We start from the raw sequence: 13,430 nt of genomic DNA on the forward strand, positions 1-13,430 counted from the left end.
TGTCCTGGGGTCCGGTGGGAGAGTAGGAAGAGTTCTGAGCCTGAGGGGTCCCTGGGAGCCCCCAGCCCCAATTAAGAGCCCTCAAGGAAGGCTTTTTGGAGGAGGAGACTTCTGAACAGCGTCTTGAAATTTAAGTAGAGTGGGAGTGGGGAGTAGGGAACAGTGTGCCAGGAAGGAGGAACAGCCTATGCACAGGCTCAGAGGCAAGACCATGGTTTACCGGGGGCTGAAGCTGCCTGCGGGCACCTGCCTGCCCTTCCCTGCCTTACCCCAGCTAGAAAGTGCTCTTGGCTCAGACGTTGAGACCTTGATTCTCTCCTGGGCCTTGCTATTACCTCAGTATCGGGCCGGGGGATGTCCAAGCATGGTCTGTGCTTGCTGCAGTCTGGCCCTGTCTGCTGCCGCCTGCCCCCGCACCGTGGAGGGTGAGTTCCGGCTCTTCTGTGTCCCAGCACTGGGTTCCGCTGTCCTCGGGCATCTCTGCTGCACCTGGGTCGTCTCTACTCTTCTCTCTGAAGCATTTTTCTTCTCTGTCTTTGCTTCTGCTCCTCCTTGGCCTCCTCTTGGGTCTGATTTCTTCGAGGCCCAAAGATCTGACTTGCCACACCCGAAAGCCTCCCCCAGCAGTCTCCCTGTGGCCTCTTCCCTGAACAGTTTAAGGCCACTGAAGGGTTGAGATCGAGAACGTGCGTGAACGTGGAAAGGCACCCGAGGAAAGACCCTTCACAAAAGGCCCCCAGATACACATTCCAGTTGTGATGGGTTGTTAGAGAGGTGGCTGAAGAAGACCCTGGGGTCCTAGTGGGCCACAAGCTAGGTCTGTAATACAGGGTGGAGGAGGATGCACCATCACTGTCGGTGGGATAGTGCATCCTCGGTTGCTGTGAACACCCGCAGGGCTCGGAGGACAGAAAACACAGTACTTCTGCTGACTCTGGGACTCCCAGGGTGAGTGTGGTTGTGCGTTCACCTGCTTGGTTTTGACTCACACACGGCTCTCGAGACGGTCCCTGCTGTGGCTCACGGTCTCGCTGACAGCAGCAGCGATTCTTTCCTGGTATTCCTGGGTGTCCTTGCTGCAGCCCTGGCTGATCCCGAGGTGGCTCAGGGCGGTGAATGAAATCGTCACTGTCAGTTGCGTCACACAATACCTGGCACACAGTAGGTGCTCAATAAGTGTGGCTTCTCTATCTCCCAACTGAACTCCCCCCCCCAGAACTCCACCTCCTGGGGGCATTCCTGAAAAGACAGGGGACTGGACCAGAGAGGAAGGGGGTGTCCCCTGTGTCCCTAGAGGCTGGAGTTCAGACCGTCCCCAGCTGTCCTGGGGCTAAGCATCCCTAAGGCTCCATCCTAAGGAGCCGGAGAGTCCCTGTCGAGCCCCGCGAGCCCCTGCCCACCACGGTCCTCGTAGAAGCAGGACCTTCTTCCTCCAGGCCCCGAGGGGGAGGCCCAGGGGGGTCACAGGGGCACGGAGCTGAGCAGCCTGGCCTGTGACCGTGTGGGGCTGAGACCCTCCCAAAGTCGGGTGGTCAGTGTCCCCACCCAGGCCTCCAGAGTCTCTCTCCCCCGGACCTTTGTCCTTGCCCTGGGGTCCACTCCACGGACTGACCGCACGACTCTCTGGGCTGGTGGCTCTCGACGTCGTGGACCTTAGGCAACATCCTCAATTGTAAAAAGGCTTTCTGTGTAAATGACGCTGTCACCTTTTTCTATCGCCAAGTACCTAGAGCCCTATAAATATTATACATATATATCAAAGAGATGGCGCCGCACAGAGCCAGGGGACTGACCCCACGGCGCTGTCTTCTCTGTGTCCGGCCGCCCGTCCCAGAGGAGCCGGTGGATGAGGTTGGTCTCTCGCTGTCCCCCGGGCCACTCCTTCCCCTCTCTTTCCCTCTGGACTCTGTCCGTCTGGTCTCTGTCTCTGTCACTCGCTGCCCACGTCTCACTGCTGGGAAGGAATGTTGGATTCCGATGCTGTCCGGGGAAGGAGGCCGGATGGAGGAGGGTCCACCGTGTATATTTGTACAGAATCATTTATAACGTTTTCTACTAACTTCTCAAAAAGTCTTTCTAACTCGGGCTGTTGGACACTTTGTGAGCCTCTGAGCCGGCAGGCCTACCGTTTCTTGTGTTTAGTGCAATGTTTAGTGAGAATCCAATGTCTGAACTATTTATGCCAATAAAGAACCTGAGACTTCCTGCATCACACTGCCGCCAACCCAGGTCTGCATTCTCTCGTTGTCTGCTGTCCGGAGGGAATCCTGGGCACCCATCCGTGCCTCCGTCAGCTATCGCCGTGATCCCGCTGTGTAACAAACACACCCCCCCAAAGTGTGAGTTCAGCCTAAGAGATGCCTCTCAGGCTGCAGGTCAGGTTCAAGGTCAGGTTCAAGGTCAGGTTCCAGGCCAGGTCCAAGGCAGTGCCCTGGGTCTCCCCATCACAGGATCCAGCAGGTGACCTTGAACAGGAGGGCCATGCCAGAATCCAGAGTACACAAACACTCAGGGCATCACCTCAAACCACTACCACTGGTCAACACAAGAAAACTGACCCCGTCCTCCACCCAACCAGCCGAAAACATGTTCTCCCCCAGGGGTGGGTGTGGTGTGTGTGTCAGCACACCTGTGTGCACCCCTCCCCTCCACACACACACACACACACACAGGGCTGTCCACATGAGCAAGCCGTGGGGCCACGTCAGTCCCCAGGGCCACCCACTTCCACAGAAGCCTGGTGCAGAGGGATGTAGTAGCTGGACCAGGGCACTGCAAGAAGCACGGTTCGTGATCTTGGGGTGCACACAGTGGGGCTTTTAAAGTCCACCAAGTGCTTTTATGAAACAAGAGCCAGGCAGGCAGATGGAGAGGAAGATGTAGCCAGGAGCTACAGGACCAGCTCACAGGTCCCTCCCTGGAGACCCTACTGATGAGAGAGGAAAGAGCTGGCCTCACCTGTCCCTGTCCCCAGAGTCCTTCCCTCCACCCCTGCAGTGACCACATGCAAGCTGTGTGGCCTTGGGCAGGTTGCTTAGCTTCTCTGAGCCTCCATGACCTCATCTATAAAATGTGCATGATGACTGAACCTCACACCATCCTCCACCGTCGTGGGGGTTAAGGGTGGGTGACTAAGAGCACCCCAGAATTCCCCATCTCTCCTGACAGTTTGCTCAAGCCCCATCCGGCCCCCAATATCCCAGAGAACAGCCCCTGGTATCTGAACGTGGCCACAAACACGGCTTGTTCCTCCCACCCACCACAGGGGGCCGGACGTAGGAGTTGCCCTGATTTACAGAAGAGGAAACTGAGGTTCCAAGGGGCGGAAGTCTCCGGCAGCAACTGAATTTGAGCCGCGGGCTCTTATCACTTAGACCAGGGCTTTTAACTCCCAGAAAAAGAGCCACCAGCAAACATCGGCTTTCCACCAGCCTAGATCTGACCCTTGGCTCTGAGGCGGTGTGGGCGGGGGAAGGGCGTGAGACAACACCAGGAAGCCCACCCTGCTCTTCTGTGTCAAGCAGGAGACAAAGGACAGAGACTCTTGATTGTCCTGGTTCTGGCTTGTGGTCCTCTCTGGCCGCAGGGCTACCATCCATCAGGCCCAGCAGGTGTTGGCTCAGAGACGGGAGCTTTGCAAGGCTCTGGAACCGAACGGCTCATTAAGTTCTGCGCACAGGCTGCGAGGGAGGCACCTGGGAAATGGAGCAGGGGCACAGACGGGCCCACCCTTCTGCCCGTGCGGCAGGAGCAAGACCAGTCAAACCCTGTGGGTTCCTCCCTACCCTTGCCCAGATCGACACCCTCCTGATCCCCATCTCCCACCAGCCACTTCCCAGAAACAGTGCTTTCTTCTCCTTTCATCCTCTCCCTCATCCCGTGAAGCAAACGCTCTCCCATTCTCATGGCACAGATGAAGTACCTGTGGCTCAGAGAGGTTAAGTGACTTGCTTCAAGTCACACAGTAGGAAGTGTGAAACCAACATCTAAACCCAGGCCATTTGAATCTGGGACACCAGGCTCTGCACTGCAATGCCACATGGAGCCCGGGGCAGACCACTTAGAGTAAATCAACGGTTCTCAACCGGGGCATGTTGCCCCCTGCCCAGGGCACAGTTGACAGTGTCCAACTGGGGAATACTCATGGCATCCAATGACTAGGGACTGGGATGCAGTTCCAAACTCCATAATGCGCGCACAGACCCTCCCGCCAGGAACGATCCAGCCCCCAGTGTCAACAGTGCTGCGGGTAAGAAACCGCTCCCTCGGTGGCTGGGGACCAGCCCAGAGGGGCGCAGTGGCCCCGTGTGTGGGAGCAATCAGAGGCGCATTCATGGAGGGAGAAAGACCAGGGCTGGGAAGTCACCCGTCCACCTTGGCCTTGCAGACATGCCCAGGGAGGGCACGCAGTTGCTAAGAGACAGACTCCAACTCCAGGAGAGTGACTAACCGCCTGGAGAGTGGGGCACAGCGCCAGAGATGCCACCAAGCCACACGTGTCCCAGTCGTCCTTCACACACCACCTGGCTTGGCGCTGAGAAAACTCCATCCCGCTGTGGGGTGCAGAAGCCCAGCCTCCGGGGACAGGATCCAGGCTCCGGTCCCGCGGGTGGGAGGGGGCCCCGCGGGGATTTGAACTTGGGTCTCTGTGGTAGGCCCAGCAAACCAAGGGCGCTAAGGTCAGGCAGGGAAGGCAGGATTCAGCCCGTGCCCTGCCCTGGGCGAGGCCTCCACCCATTCAGCCTCCTGGTGCTTCTGTGAACTGGAGATGGTGACAGTGCCAATGTCACCCAAAATGCTCCAAGGCAACGTAAGACGCGGGGCACGTCGCGCCCGGGGGTCCCTGGCCCTCTGCTCCGGGGCCTTCTCGTGGACCCGCCCTCCCTTCCAGAGCTGGTACCCACGGGCACCAAAGTGCGCACCCAGATGCGCCCACGCCCACACTCACCCAGGTGCCGCACACGCACCCCGGCCACCGCACCCTCCCGCGCACCCACCCCGGGGCCACCCTCTCTCAGGGGCGGGGGTACCTGCCGGCCTGGACGTGGATATGGGTGGCCCGGGGCATCGGCCTGTCTGAGCTGGCCGCTGTCACTCCTGGGGGTGGTGGGTGGCTCCTTCTAAGGCTGCAGCCTGGCAGCCAGACTGCCCTGGATCCAGCGATCCTGAGGGCCATGGCGTCATTGTGACTCCCTGCCCTTCCCAGGGCTCTCAACTACCACAGCCTTGGACAATTGGGTCATTGTTCTCCCTGCACCTTGTATAACTCAGGAGCTGTCCTGGGGGGTTATGCACATGTGAAATGTCACCCCCCCACACAGCCAGCAAGGCCAAACAAGGATAACCGCATGCTTAGGCCCCAGGGCCCGAGGACAGTGACTTCAGCCAGGGCCCAGAGCGTTCAGGAAATATCTTCATAGGATGTCAGTGTTGGAAACGTAAGGGGACACTGCGCGAAACTAGGTGTTTCTTGCTGCAGGACTTATCAGAGCCTTGGATGTGCTGTGTGCTTTATAACTGGGGGGGGGGGGGCTCAAGGGTGTAGCTTTCTCGACTTATCTGACCCCGGAAACCTTTGTTCACTCTGTCCCAGAGGGTTTCTGTGCCACAGAACGCTTTGAGAAGCCACCACTCAGCCATGGGAACATTCAAAGCAGATTCCCGAACCCTACACAGACCGTGTAGCCTGGTGGTAGGTGTCTCCTGCACCATTCAATAAAAGGCGACCAAATAAAACTTGAAGAAACGGACACACTGTCTCAGCTTTTTTTTTTTTTTTATCTTGCCAAAAAAAAGATAAAGCAAAACAAAAACCACAGAAAGCTCTCTCCCGATCCCACCGCCTTGGTGAAGAAAGGCTGTCACCAAAAAATAAATAAAGTAAATGAGAAAGGCCATAATGTGAGAAATCAGAGCTTCCATGTCCTATCTTCCTCATTTTTCTAAGGACAGTGAACCCTGGGACATGGACGGGCCCCAGCGGGTGGGGGTGGCCAGGCAAGGGCGGGGTCGGACGCCTGGGGCTGGAAGCTCCCCCCCACTGGCTGGCCACGGGCTCTGGTTGATTGACATTTGTGCATGCCCCGCCCCCACCTCGTGCTCTTGCTCCTGACAGGTGGCTCCTCTTAGGAAGGCTTCACAGGGGCCAATGGCTGAGCAGAGCAGAGATCCTGAAGCCAGAGTCCCTTGCCCTGTAGTGGCTCAGGTGCGGCAGGATCAGGCTGCGGCCCGGACTTTGGCCGCCTTCCTGCCCTTCCCCACCTGACTCCCCCGCCCTTGCCTGTGTCCCCTGGGGACACCTCCCTCATAAATCGCTTGCCCTTGGCTCCTCATTTGCAGTCTGCTTCTGGGAGAACCGAAGCTGAGACTGTCCCCTCTGCAATTCTCCAAGGCTCAGTTTCCTCCTGTGACGAATGGGAATCATTGTCACCTGCACCTTCCTCACTGGAGGTGAAGACTTCAGAGCTGACATCTGCGAGCTGCGGAGAAGGACCTCCCGGGGGATTCCAGAAAGGCCGTCCTTAGCTGCCGTGCCGAGGGTTGTAGGATCCTCATGGCTTTAGGGGGTGCAGAAGCTCTGCCAGACACCCCCCAAGAGATGGGTTAGTTTCACCCAAGAAAAGCCAGCTGCGGAGTCGGGGTCCACCTGCAACCCCCCCAGGGAGTGCGAGGCAGCCTCGGCCACCACCAGGGCTACTCGCTGGACATGCTCCCAAAGACAGCTTCCGGGGCTAGGATCCTGTCCCCTCTGGAGTCCCCTGACTCTTCATCCAGGGAACAGAGCTTTGGAAGCTTCTAATGAAACCTCTGAGGGGGCTCCATTGACTTGAGGTTTTCTCTTCTTTTTTTAAAATAACACCTGGTTCTATAGGAGCAGCCGGACTGTGGGCTTAGGTGTGAGGGCAGAAGGGACAGTATCAGGCCTGGGAGTGTCCAGTTCTGCTCCGTTCTGGGTGGGTTCCCAATCTTGACATGATTGTTTTTAAAAGAGAGAAAGAAAAAGAAAAATCAGATCCACACTTAAAAATGTCAGGGGACAAACAGCTGAGCAATGTCCCCTGAGTCCTGGACTAGGGGAAGTGTTGGAGCGGGGGAGGACAGCGGGTTGCCCACATCACTTTCAGCTAACCTCCAGATTTGCTCCTGCCTAATTACATACCAAATTAAGTCCCCCTAAGCTGATTCAGCTTTCCCTCGCAACCTATTCAAACCCATGTCTTGCTCCAGTCCCTGATTCCGCTATCTCAGAAAATAATCTTAGATCATTCGAAGGACTTCATGTGACACTAATGACCGCGGGGATCAGCCAACCGCAGGGCCTGCACCCCATCAGATCTGCAGCCTGTGGGACAGCTCTCAAGACAGGAACGATTCTTATATATATATTTTAAATGGTTGAATGGAATCTGAGGGGGAATATTGTGTGGCATATGAAAATGGCATGGGCTGCTAATTTCTGGGGCCATAATTAACGTTTTATTGGGACATATGGGCCCATTTGTTTGCGTTGGGTAATAAATGTTTGCCTAGTCCTGCATCAGAGAGGGGACAGGGTTGTTAGCCAGCGGTCCCTTCCAGATGGAAGGGTAGGAGGACGTCAGCCACAGTGGATTGGGCGTGGGGAAAAGGTCTTTGCCCCTTTCCTCCCCTGCAGGCTTGGTCTCCTGGGAGCCTCCTGGGGTAAGCATCTCCACCCGCAGCGCAGGATTCGGCCCGCCCACCAGAGCTGATTGGTTCAGGCGCAGACACCTGACCCGCGCTGAGCCAATCAGATTTCCTCTCCAGGGGGTTTAGCATTCTGAACTGGGATTTGCAGAGAGGGATGGGGCGCCCTTAGGAGCCAAGTTGAATCTGTGGCTCCCAGGAATCTCTGCTGACGTCATTCCCTGGCCAGATGTTGCTACATTTCCCAAGAGTTGAGTGTTCCCCACGTCCCCTGAAGTCCCCCCCTCCCGTGCTCACTGTTCTAATGAGTTCACCCCCTTCTGCCTGCCATCTCTTCTTCCTGTCCCCAAAGGCTTCCTACAAGTGTCTCGGTCATTTGCAAACCTTGGAAGCCTGCAGGGCGGTGCCTAGCCCACATCTCCGTTCATGGACTAAGTGCCACCAGGTCAGATGGTCATGTCGGTTCTGCTCACCAAGGGGCCTGGGGACATCCAGAGACAAGAGGTGAAGACGGTGTCCTCGAGGAAATTGGAAACACTTGACCTAGACCACTGAGTTTCTATTAAAAAAAAAAAAAAAAAAAAGGTCAACCCTGGCACGGTAGCTCATGCCTGTCTTCCCAGGGACTGGGGAGGCTGAGGCAGGAGGATCTCAAGTTCAAAGCCAACCTCAGCAACTTAGCAAGACCCTATCTGAAAATTTAAAAATAGAAAGGACCAGGGATGTAGCTCAGGGGTAAGGTGCTCCCAATACCAAAAAGACCAACCAACAAAAATAGTACAAAGAAATTTCATGGTCAGTTTTAGTAAAGGTCCCCTTAAACCTATAGAAGTTTTTGGACTTAGGTATCTAGTTGTTTGTTTGTTGTTGTTGTTGTTGTTTATCATCCTCGGAGGTGATCTTACAGAACTAATGTCCAGTTGGTTGTCAGAAGCCCTGGAGCATCAAGGGAATGGCCCACGGGACGTGTATCACGCGGTGGAGAAAAGAACAAAGGACAAGGGCTTCACCGTCAGCCCCACGGTCCCTCTCTGACTCTGCCCAGCGCTGCCGGTGACCTCCACAGCCACCGTTGACCCCCCCAGCCAGGCCAACGAGGTACCAGGTGTTAACCGCCTGCCCCATGCCAGCGGCTGATACTGAATCCCCAACAGCGCTCTGAAGCCTCCCTGTTCACGACAGAAGTCACTGGGTCACAGGTGGCTATTTCTGTTTCAATTGAATGAATTAGAATTAAATAAAACTTGAAAATCAGCTCCTCCATCATCCCGGCCGCGTTTCCGGAGCTTGATAGCCACGTGTGGCCGGCTCCACCTCACTGCCCATTAGAGAGCTCCACGGTTCTGTCGAACCAAAGGGTCCTCATTCCCAGGTCACAGATGAGGGAGACTGAGGCCTGGGGTGACCACACCAGGACTGGCTCTCAGACCTCTGATCCTAACCAGTTCTGATTCCAGACCCTCCTCCACACACACACACACACACACACACACACACACACGCATTCACGCACACACAGGCCCAGCACTGAGCTCTGTTCCTAGAACAGAAAGACAGATGGACCTTGAGGAGCCCTCCCAGGGGGAAGGCCCCGTGGACATCATGTGAGTTCCATCACCAAGTTTTTCCCACAGAGCATCCCATTGGTTGTTCGAAAAGCCCAGAGAGGTAGAGCAACGTGCTCAAGGTCACACAGCAAGCTCTTGAGGATCCCAACATCATCAGAGACACGGGTGGGTTACGAGAAGTTTTAGTTTATTTTCCCTGGCAACCTGGCCCACACTACTAGTGTTACCATGGAGAGAAGAGTCGTGAAAAAATGACAGTACAGAGCTGTCACCCTGGAGCCAGGGACTCAGAGACACCTTCCCTGTGGAACTGGGAACGTCCTGTCCCCCATCTTCATTCCCTTGTCACAAAACCTCTGCAGCTGCATTGCTCAGGACAGGAGCCACCGTCCCCGTGGCCTGGTCAGAGTTGAGATATCCGTGGAAAACCCACCCGGACTTCAATGAGATCCAGAAACACGGCCAACCCCCTCAGAATGGTTTTAACATGAGCACTGGCAACATCCTGGGGTCTTGGGCCTTTTCACCTTCTAGAAAATTGACATTGGTGTCTGCAGCTTGTTGTGCATGTTACTGCTCTGCGCTGCTCTGGAGGCCCTACTGTGTGCTGGTCCTCGCGCTCTGCAGGAGCCTCAGACTGGAACTGGAAATCAGTGAAGATGCAGGTGACTCACCCGCTGCCCCAGGCTTGGTCTCTGCAGCTGGCCCTGGGCTGTGTCCTAGCCTTCCTGGGGCGCAGGTCGAGCCTAATCAAATGACTGGGCTTCTCTGTGTCCTCCTCCATGAAATGCAAATAGCAGCTCTCCCTTGAGAGCTTGCTGTGTGACCTTGAGCACATTGCTCTACCTCTCTGGGCTTTGCTGCCTCCTGGAATCGTTCTCAAGTAAATGAGTAAATATATAAATAAATCAATAAATAAAGTAAATAAAATAAATCAAGTAAATAAAGGTGCTTAAGTACGCGACTGTGATTTGTAACCGGGGACCTGCTGCAATATTAGAGACCTTGTGGGGATATCCAGCTGAGTGGGGGAGGGTCTACTGGCGTCCAGTGGGTGGAGCATAGAGGTGCCACTCAACACCCCTGGCTACTACTGTGATTAACAAGTAACACCTTGAAAATCACGTCGCCAAGCTGACAATCATGAGATCGCAGACTTCATGGAGACAGGATTGTGCTGTCGCCCCGGTGCCTAGGACACTGCCTGGCACGTAGTAGGTGCCCAGGAGACGTTTGCAGGATGGAGAAGGAGGGAATACCTTGGCGGGGCCTCCTGTGGTTGCTCAAGTCTCAGATGCTTGAAGCCAGAACATGGAGAGTCACACTTCCCGAGGGCCCATTTATTAATGTGGGACATACACGGTGCCCTGGGGCCCCGTGGCCAGGAACGTGGGAAGCGGAGCTCAGGCTTGGGAGGCGGTGGGCTGGGCGGGCAGGTGGCCGGGCGCTGGGGCCGGGGAAGCCAGGCCTGGGGGCCCGGGGCAAGCACCTGCCTGGTTGGGGGATGGAGCAGGAAAAGCTTCCAGGAGAAGAGAGGCCAAAATGAGGCCAGGAGGGGCAGAAAGCTGCTCCCGTTTTTGAATTCTCTCCTGATTTCTGGATCTCCCTTCCGATGGGACTCTGAGACCACTGGGGGCTTGTTCCCTCCTTCTCCATGATTCTTGGAATATTCTAGAGCATTCTCGGTGACGCCCACCAGCAGTGCCAGGGTGCGGTCCCCTGAGCTCAGCACAAGGCACCCCCTTGTCATTCCGAAGCCGCGGTCAGTGTCCCAGGCACCTGCCCCAGGCCTGGCTCTCTGCGTTGACAGCGCAGCCAGCTGCCCTCTGAGTCACGGCTCAGCTTCCCACCCACGTGGGGCCTGGACGTGCGCCGGGCGCCAGCCGCCTGCCAAGGAGCCCGCGAGACGGGCCAAAAAGAGCCGTGAGCCTCACTGAGGATTAGACCTAAGAACATTCTGGAATCCCACGCTCCATGATGGAGTTCCCCCAGGGGCAGACCTCAGCAGACGGGCGCGTCATTCTACCAATGAAGAAACCAAGACACACAACGTCTGGGGGACGCCTGTCCCACCTGAAAGCAGTGCTAGAATGATCATTATTGCTACTTGCTGTCACAGCTAATTACTGAAACATGGTGCTCCCAAGTGGACGAGGCCGTACAGACTTGCGGGTGTGTGTCTGTCTGTCTGTCTCCACCACAAGGGTGTGTGGGGCTATTTTGTCCATCATTGTATTCCTGGTCCCCTAAACCACACACAGTAGGTGCTCAATAAATGCTACCTAGAGGCCGGTGCAGGGCATTATCTCAATTATGACGATCTGCAGGCCCAGGGCAGGGAGGCGATGCGTTGGAGCGTGTGCTAAAGATGACAGGTGGAGACCCGGGAGGCAGAGCCACTTGGAAGGACGTGGAGCTGGTGAGCACAGAATCCGCATGGGAAGCTGGGTCTGTGCGTTTTCAGAACCCGCGTGACCTCTGAGCCAGGAGCTGCCTGCCAGGGGTCCCACAAGTCCCACCGAGAAGAGCCCATGAGCCTCACTGGAGATTAGACCCGAGAATGTTCTGAAATGTCACACCCCACTGTCGGGTCCTGCTCTCCAGCAGTGAGGGCAAGGGGCAGGGTCGGGGACCTCTGGGAAGGGCCACTGGGGCAGAGTGGAAGCCGCCTAGGCATGCCCCAACACCGCCCTGTGAATCCCAGTCACAACTCCTTTCCCTCATAGCATTCCATTTGTTATTTACAGCAGAAGCAAAGCCCAGAGAGGTAGAGTAACTTCCTCAAGGGCACACAGCAGACTCCTCACAGATTTCCCGACTCCATGCTTGGTGTTCTTTTTCCTAAACTGCAAGCTTTGGCTCAAACCCAGAACCCTAATACTAGCAGGGACACAGGTGGGCCAGGAGACAAGGCCTGGGTTTCAATAGTGCCAACCTGGCCCAACACACCTAGTGGCACCTCCTAATTCCATACTTGGCTCTGACCAGCTTCCTCCCCCTGAGCCTTAAGGTTCTTATCTAAGAAATTTGGATGCTGTTATCTACTTTGCAGGTGATGATGACAATCCCTGACCTGATGTCCGACTGCATGGGCTGGATGTCCTGACTCTCTGGCTGTGTGACCTTGGGGAAGAAGCTTAACTTCTCTGAGCCACTCTCCATCTGCAAAGTACAGTTAATCAATCCCCCCCTCTTGGGGTCTGTGTGATCCAAATGGGCACCAGGCAGGACCTGGAACATAGTAACTGTTCAATTAAAGTCCGTGGGCTGTTGGCCAGTGTCAGGATCCAGCAGGAATGATGAGGACACTGCAGACCTGGTGCCCTCACCTCAGGCTGCCCCAGCCAGCTGGGGGGAAACCTGAGCTGCCCGCCTTCTGGGCAGGAGGTGGCCGCTGCTGCTGCCTCTGGAATGAAGGAAGGTCAGAGCCTAGGGAGCCCAGGGAGCAGGGCGCCTGCCGCGGAGGAGGGGCCGGCCGGCAGCGCAGCACCCTGTCTCCCGGGAGGCCTGAGCCACGGGCTGGGTGCGGCCCCCCTGCCCAGGGCTTGGCCTCCCAGCCCCGCAGGGCCGCCTCCCAGCCTGCCCCTGGGGAGGGGCCACCTGGTGTCAATTAAGCCCCAGTCACTCGGCCGCACCACGCCAGGCGGCTGATTAGTGCCGCTGGCTTCTCCAGATGGGGAGCACCGACTGAGGGGGACGCACCAGGCCCGGCCAGGCCTCTCGGAGCCGGTGAGTACCCGGGGGGCCCTGCTCCCGGACAGGAGGCCGGCCAGGGGGGGCTCCTCCCACAGCCTCTCCTCCTGGGGTCTTTGAGGGCCTCCAGCATCTCTGACCCCTGCACCCCGGCCTTCCCCGGAGGGGACCCGAGCCGGTCAGTGTCCTTCCTCTCAGGTCACACAGCTGCAGGGGCCAGCCCCACACAGGGTCTGGAGGGGACGTGGTGGGCGATGAGGGGCCTCTGCAGGACACAGGTTCCAGGGCCCTAAGTCTCCCTGGTCCCCGGTGGAGCTGGTTGTCTGCGTCGCCCTGTGTGGGCATCTGAGGTCGCGTCCCTATAGGCCACCAGCTCCAGAGTCATGCTGTGGGTGGTCCCCTGGGGCCAGGCAGAGGACCCCTGTGAGAAGCAGCCCAGAGAGGCTGCAGCACTGAGGGCCACCGCTCAGGGGGAGGCCACAGGCTTTGCAGGGCCACGTGTCC

The sequence above is a fragment of the Marmota monax genome, unplaced genomic scaffold, assembly GCF_021218885.2.
Source record: "Marmota monax isolate L192 unplaced genomic scaffold, Marmota_monax_Labrador192_F-V1.1 WCK01_AAM20220418_F8-fsc00092, whole genome shotgun sequence".
Classification (NCBI taxonomy): Eukaryota; Metazoa; Chordata; class Mammalia; order Rodentia; family Sciuridae; genus Marmota; species Marmota monax.